This window comes from Physeter macrocephalus, chromosome 16 (genome assembly GCF_002837175.3).
Source record: "Physeter macrocephalus isolate SW-GA chromosome 16, ASM283717v5, whole genome shotgun sequence".
Taxonomy (NCBI): domain Eukaryota; kingdom Metazoa; phylum Chordata; class Mammalia; order Artiodactyla; family Physeteridae; genus Physeter; species Physeter macrocephalus.
Genome location: NC_041229.1, coordinates 12674273 through 12680653, shown reverse-complemented (window position 1 = coordinate 12680653; position 6381 = coordinate 12674273). Strand labels below are relative to the sequence as shown.

The 6381-nt window shown below is 49.9% G+C and overlaps 1 long non-coding RNA gene across 1 annotated transcript in view; it reads left to right on the top strand.

Moving 5' to 3' along the window:
- LOC129392871 (uncharacterized) overlaps nt 1–5932 on the top strand; it is a 21712-nt gene extending 15780 nt beyond the window's left edge. Inside the window, exon 3 of the long non-coding RNA XR_008619583.1 lies at nt 3448–5932. This is a non-coding gene — a long non-coding RNA (uncharacterized lncRNA). The remainder of the gene's footprint in view (nt 1–3447) is intronic.
- The last annotated feature ends 449 nt before the right edge of the window (nt 5933–6381 follow it).

The following is a 6381-nucleotide window of genomic DNA, read 5'->3' as shown; positions in this document are numbered from 1 at the left end:
TGAGGACACCTCTTGGGCACATTAGATTGGGTTCCTGTGAGGCAAATCCAAACTAATGGGAGGAGGGGGAGGAGGGGGAGGAGGAGGAGGGGAGGAGGGGGAGGAGGGGAGGAGGGGGAGGAGGGGAGGAGGGGGAGGAGGGGAGGAGGGGGAGGAGGGGAGGAGGGGGAGGGTAGAGGGAGGGGGAGGGGAGGGGAGGGGAAGGAGGAGGAGGAGGAGAAGAAGAACTCTCTAGACTGGGAAATACTATTTCTGTTATCAGTAAATTTTCTTATTGGAAGAACTTTAAAAACAGGTCTGATTCTACCTGCCTAGAATGTTTTAGGCACCCACCGGGGAGGCTGATGAAGGGAAAGGAACAGACATTTGTAGCACATCTCCCGTGGTCCATGGTCCCAGCCCTGGGATACAGAGAGATAAGACAAGGTCCGCACCCTCAAGGGCTCTTGGCCTACCTGGTCCCTCAGACTCAGGCAACAGTCCTCTTGCTCCTACTCCAAGGATTGCCCTTTGCTCCTTCTAAGCCTTCTGCCCCCTGAAAAGTCCCTGGGTCTTAAATGCAGCTCTCAAGCAGACGAAGGCAGCACATCCCCAGGGGAAAGCGTTCCGGTGGGATAACCCTGACCTGGGACCTAGCACCTTCATAATGGGGAGGTCCACAGAGGGCTCTGCCCTCCTTGGCACCTTCCCAGCACTTGCCTGGGACTCTGGGGAAAAGGCCCACTGGATCAAGCCAACTTCTCCCCATCAACACCCATAAAGGAGCGTGTGATAGGTAGCTTTTTGTGTCCACTTGCCTAAGCTATAATACCCAGTTATTTAATCAAACACTAATCCAGGTATTGCTGCGAAGGTATTTTGTAGATGTGGTTACATTACAGTCAGTTGACTTTAAGTGAAGGAGATTACCCTCTTTAATGTGGTTGGGCCTCTTCGAATCAGTGGAGAGGCTTTAACAGTAAAAAACTGAGGTTTCCTGTTGAAGAAATTCTGCCTCAAAAACTGTGCCATCAAATCCCGCCCGATTTCCAACCTGCCAGCCTGTCCTCTGGACTTTGCACTTACCAGCTCCCAACTGCATGAACCAATTCCTTGAAATAAATCTCTTCATATACAAATAAAGATATATAAATGAATCTCTTTATATAAATATATATAGATATATAAAGATATATACATATAGAGAGAGAGAGAGAGGGAGAGAGAGAGAATCCTGAGAGTTCCTGCCGCAGCCCAGCTCTGGCCTCCCTGGAGCCTGACAGACTCTCCAGGAGAGAGATGCTTCCATAAAGGCCTGTGGGAAGTGACTCTGTGGGCGCCACTGGGATTGGGGTGCGAGTAGCAGGAGAAGGGAGTTTGGGTGGAGGGGCCTGGGACTTTCTCGTGTGTGAATTTGGGTAAATTACTTAATCTCTCAGAGCCAGTTTCCTTGCCTACAAAATGAGGCTCCCTGGCAGGACAGTGGAGGGATTAAGGAGGTCACAAGTTTGAAAATGCCTAGACAGCGCACAGCTCACCAGAACGGCTCAATCAATTTTTGCTTTAAGGGCGAATGAGCAGGGCTCTCCCCTGCTGCGAGAGGGATGGGGAAGGGCTTCGTGAAGGGGAGCCTACTGGGCTTCCTTCCCATTCTGCCGACTGGGCAAGGAGAGGCCTGAACCCTCTACATCTGGCTCTCCTCCACACCTCTCCTAGGAACCTTCCAGCTCTGAAATTCTATGATTATAGGGTGGCATCCTGAATTACAGAGAGGGCAATGAAAATAATTAGAGACTTGGAAAACAGAACCTGAGAGGAAAGGGTTAAAGGCACTAGGATTATTTAGCCTGGAGAAGGGATGCCTTAATAACACCCTTCTTAACCTCAGGAGGGTTATTTGGATGTAGGCTGGCCAGCTTCTTTCCACCTCTCTACAGGGCCAAACAAGAGGGCACAGGCTAACAGCCCAGCTAGAGGGACTGAGGTCAGACAGACCACAGGCTGTCTGCCTCGCCCAAGATACCATCTCCTTTAGAGGACTTGGGGGGCGCAGGGTTGGGGAGGGATGGGGGGATGGGATTGCTGCAGACCTGCCTTGTGGTAGGAAATGTGTTGGATAACCTCCGGCTTTCCTCCTGGCTGTTTGAATTCTAGAAACTAATTTCCCCAGAATTGTGAAAGATAGAAGGAAAGGAAAAAAACAAACAAACAAACCGGAGAGCAGACCGGTGTGGCAGGGCTGGTCCAGCAGCACTCTGCTGCCCTGCATGGACTGTCAGCCGGGGAGGCCTGGAGGGGATGAGGGGGTCGGTCAGCACAAGCCCCACAGAGTGAGGGGGGTGTCGGCCACAGAGAAGCCTCTGCTTTGGGTTTGCTCCTAAGAGCTCCAAGGTCACCTTCCTTCCCCATCCCTTCCACACAGCTTGAACGTGAACCTGCCCAGGTTCAGGCAGTGCTAACATCTCAGGAAGACATGAAGGAAAACAAGATGCACATCTCATTCTGAGGCTGCGATAAGTAGCTCTCTCTCCCAAGGAACACGTAGTTCCAACCAGTTCCCTCCCAGAAGCAATCAGTTCCCTCTCAGAACCTTGAACTTCTTCCCCATCTTCATCATCAGGATAACAATACTAGCGACTATTTTTTATTGAAGTCGTACTCTCTGCCAGGCACATTATGTAGATTATCCCCGCTTCCACAACTCTCCCTGGTACATAGTACCAAGAAACAGAGGTCCAGAGAGGTGAAGCAACTTGCCCAAGTTCACACAGCAGAGCTGAAACTCAGCTCTGTGCCATCCATCCATGCCATACAAACTTCACCTCTCACAAGTGAGATAGCATTATCCCCATCTCACTGATGAGGAAATTAAGACCAATTAAGACCAGGAAGTTGAGCAACTTGCCCTCAGTCACTCAGCTGTTAACCAGTGATGGCATACATCTCAGCAGAACCCCCATTCTGCTGCTCTCTCATCCCATGGTGGGGGGAGGGGGGAGTAAACCCTTGTGAAGCCCCCAGTGGGTGCCAGGCAAGGGTCACTCACCCGTCTATCAGAGGGGTTGGAGAGAATAATACCAATAAATAGCATTATTATCATTTATTATTTTTATTATTTATGAAGCCTTCACCATGTAACAGGCACTAGGCTAAATCCTTAATATGAATTATCTGATTCAGCCCTCCCATAATCTTACCAGGTGGGTACTGTCATTCTTCCCATGTTACAGTGGAGGAAATTGAGACACAGAGAGGTTAAGTAACTTGCCCAAGGTCACAAGGTTAATAAGTAGCTGAACTGAGTTTTGAATTCTACATAATCTGACTCCAGACTTCTCCTTCTAATCCCTTAAACTATACTGCTAAATTTTTTTCTTCTGAGCCAAGCATGCTAACTGATTTTAAAGTCTAATGGCTACCTTTGTGATGTCACTAAAAATTCCTTCCATATCTTCCATGTTTTTCCAGCCTCCACTTCTGGGAAGTTCATCCACAGTCTGTCTCATCACCCCATGGCCGCCCTTGCCCCCATCCTAGCTCAGGGATGGGGGGAGGCCCCTCCCCAGGAGGAGGCTCTGAGGTCAGAATCGGCTCTCCTGGCAAGGCCTGGCTTCTGTGTATGGCCTCACCTGTGGGTACAGCTGAGCCCAGAACCAGAGCCGGAACCTGAACAAGAATTGCAACCGGAACTGGAAGGGAAGCCCCAGCATTCCCTGAAAGGCAAAGAGGGCAGAGGAGGCTGCCTGACCCCACAGAGGCACAAGGTGTAAGTCACATGGAAGGAGGCGAGGCCAGCTCTGCCTGAGTCACTGAGGGCTCCACGGCGGGGAGGACCGCTGAGGAAGAGGGGGAGCACCCAGGCCCCTGCTCGGCACCATCCCACTCAAGTCCTGTGCTGCTCAGGGGAGGCCGGCGCCAGCCACCTTGGAGTCCTCCTGGTCCAGGCAGAAGCACCACTGCCCGGGGAGGGGCGCCGGGGAGGCTGGTCGGCAGCTCTGGCTGGGGAGCAGGGGGTCTCCAGGCCTCACGTGCGGGCTGGACCCCCCCACACAAACCCAAAGTCTAACCAGACTGAACTTTCTGCAGCTCCCGGAAGGCCCTGCAAGGAGCACTCACCCTGGGGCTCTTTCACACGCTGCTTCTTTGCCACTCCACCCACTTTGGGTATTCGTTTAGTTGGCATATCCTCCAAGAACTGCTTCTTGACACCCCGTCACCCCCATCCAGGCCAAGCGACCCCTCCCCGCCCGCTACCCCCACCCCCCAACCCCGCTCCTCCGAGTTCCCTGGTGGCTGACCCCGTCACGCTGCCTTGTAACCTTCCATTCCTCCCACCACCAGGCCAGCTCTACGGCCATCAGCGTCTCACTCAGTGCCCAGCACACAGTGGGGGCCTGATAAATATCTGTTGAGTTAACGGATGATTAAAACAGAACAAAAGAAAGAGCAGACTGTGGGCATCTTGTGGATTCTGCCCTGAAGCCCACAGTTTCCGGAGCATCGCCAGGCACTCATCTGGGGCTTGGCAAGAACAGATCAGGGTACAAGTGCTGAGATGCCGACGGCAGCCGTGAGGCAGTTACCCCATGGAGGTCGGAGTAGGGCAGGGCGGCTCCAGAAAGGAGATGAGCTGGTAAAGGTTTAGGGCTGGGGAACCTGACTCAAATTTCCCACAAATCTGACACTTTTCAGGGAAGCCAAGTAGACGAGACGTTGTCAGGGCAATGGCAGCCTGTCCGTCTGGTTAGAGTGCTGGCTCTCAGGCCGCAAGGCAACCAGAGCAGCCTGGGAGACACAGGGTGGCTGAGCTGCGGGGAGCAAGAAGAGAAAGCAAGAAGTAGCACCTTCCCTAACCTCCCCACACCGGCTGCTTGCTGCTGTGCAGCCAGGTCTTCAAGACACCGCCCTCACCCAGTCTGCAGCCACCAGAGCCCCAGCGCGGCAGATCTGGAGGCATCAGTGGACAGAGGGCGGTGGGCAGGCAGGGGAAGGGAGGGAGCTAGGCAGGTGGGAAAGAAAAAAGAAAGCAGAGCGGCAGGAAGGAGAAAACAGAACAAGAGAGCAGCAGACAGCAAGAACTAAAGTGAGTAAATGAGAGGGAGGGGAAGGCAGATCCGGTGGAGAAGGCTTGTGTCAAAACATACTTCCCAGACTCCAAAACCCTTTCCCCGGCACTGCTTAAATGAACGCACAACAGCTCCAGGAGGTATCATTATCCTGTTCTTTCCTTTTATTTTATTTTACTTTTTATTACGGAAAACTTCAAAAATACACAGAGTAAACATAATGGTTTAATTTAAATCCCTATGCACACATGGCCTTGCTGTAACAATTATCTCACCGTGCCATTCTTCCTTTCACTGTATTTTCACCCACTCAATTTTTATTATTTTTTGACATGACTACTTTTAGGAACATTTACATACCTTAAAATGTACAAATATAGCTGTATAATGTTGATAAATGTTTATATCCAAGTAACCCGCATCCCTGTCATAATATGACATATTACCATCTCACGGGCAAGTTCTCCATGTTCATTCCCAGTCAATCCCACCACCTACCTCCACCCCAAACTGACCTAATTTGTAGCTAACAATAGTTTTGCCTAATCTAGAACTTCACATAAGTGGAATCATACCATATGTACTCCTGAGTGCCTTGCTCCTTTCTCACGGCATATTATTTTTGAGACTCATATATCTTGATGCGTACATCAGTAGTTGGTTTCTTTTCCATTGCTGACCAGTACTCCACTGCAGGAATGTATCCGAATCTGTCTAGTGATTCTCCTGTTGATGAGCATTTGGGCTGCTTCCAGTATGTGACTATTGTGAATAAAACTTCTATGAACATTTGTTTTTGTGGGCATATGTTTTCACTTCTCTTGGATAAATACCTACGAGGGGAATTACCGAGTCAAAGAGTAGGTGTACAGGTGTATGTTTAAGTTTATGAGAAACTGTCAAACCCTTTTCCAGAGCAGTTGTACTGGTTTGCATTCCCACCAGCAACGTGTGTGTGTTCCAGTTGCTCTATGGTCTCGTCAACATTTGGTGGTTGTCAGGCTTTTAACATTTAGCCATGCTGGCTGGTATGTACTGCTTGTAATTTGCATTACTCTAATGATGTCAAGCAATGTTTCATGTGCTATTGGCATTCCTACGACTTTTGTGAAGTATCTGTTCAAGCCTCTTGCCCATTTTTAATGGACTTGCTTGTCTTTTCATTATAGAATCATAGGAGTTCTTTGTTTATTCTTGCAGTCAGTCCTTGGTCGGTTATATGTTTTCTGAATATTTTCTCCAAATCTGTGGCCTGCCTATTAATTTTCTTAATGGTGTCCTTTTATCAGATTTATCAAGGCATAATTTAGATAAGATTCACCCGTTTTCAGTATAC